The following is a 1,377-nucleotide window of genomic DNA, read 5'->3' on the forward strand; positions in this document are numbered from 1 at the left end:
ATATATATATATATATAACTTTGATGAGTTTTGGCCAGTAGAGGCCCAAGCCATGTCTAATTTAATAGCACCACCTGGTGAAGTCTTTTAGCCTTATATGAGGAACCATGGCCCACTCTAGGAAAGAGTTATTATTGTTGGAAACATATCCGGGCGTATGGGATTTGTTTCCGTTTTGACGTACATTGTTATGATATTAAAGAGAGCTGGGATGGTTGAGGTAAAGTTGTTGTGTCGTAATGTTGATATGTGTCCTGAGTTCGATTTTTGTAGTGGGTGGATAGAACGGGGGCCAAGTTTTGGGTGAATTTTAAAATTGATGCCAGTATCATCTGTGCAATATTCATGTAATATTTTCCACATCCCACAAATGATGTAGCACTCCCGGCGGCGTTGGAAATAGTAGAGATTGAGTTTTGGCAGTCGACCCGAATGGTCAATGCCTATCATGCCGTCTATCTTTCTTGTTATTGACCTTTAGAGTGCTTCCACTTTCATAATGATTTGCTACGTGTGGGGAGACCAGAGTGGGCAAATGTATGTAAGGTGGTGTCGGGCAAAAGTAGATTAGAAAAGGATGATGGTGTGGGCATCTCTAGAACGGAAAGTTTTCAGAATCTGGGTGCACATCAACCTTGCTGTTTACGTGGAAACTCCAGCTTAGATTGTTATCAACAATTACTCCAAGGCCCCTGGTGTTGTTGTATGTTACTAGGGAGTCGCTCGAGGGCATATGGTAGTTTCAGAGTTTCTTCTTTTCTAAAATGGATCAACTTAAACTTATCTCCATTTAGAAGCATATTGTTTTTCCGCCCATTGGACAACAGAAAACAGACTGAAGGTATGTTCGGTCTCCCATACATTTTATGGCCTTCTGGAGTTTGGAATCATCTGCAAAGATTTTCAATGTAGAATGTTTTGCGACATCTACTATTATGTCATTGATGTAGATAATGAAGAGGAGTGGGCCCAACACAGTACCTTGTGGGACACCACTACTGACACTGGCTGAGCTTGATCGGATTCCCTCAAATATAACAGGTTGGGTTCTGTTCATCAGGAAACACTTTATTCACTGCAGCAACTTTCCACGGACTCCAATGTTGGAAGTTTCTTCAGCAGGATTTTATAGTCCACTCTGTCAAATGCCTTGCTGAAATCAAGGTATATGACGTCAGTGTTGGAGCCCTCTCCCAAAGATTTTAAAATTTCATCAAAATGGTGCAGAAGCTGCGACAGGCAGTCCTTGCCATCACAGAAACAATGCTGGTTGGGGTTCAGCAGATTGTTGTCTTCGAGGAAATGAGTTATTCGCGATCTCACTACCCTATCAAATGCTTTAATGTTATGTGGTGGGGTGTGTGTGTGTGAAAGCGG

This window comes from Octopus bimaculoides, chromosome 1 (assembly GCF_001194135.2).
Source record: "Octopus bimaculoides isolate UCB-OBI-ISO-001 chromosome 1, ASM119413v2, whole genome shotgun sequence".
Lineage (NCBI taxonomy): Eukaryota > Metazoa > Mollusca > Cephalopoda > Octopoda > Octopodidae > Octopus > Octopus bimaculoides.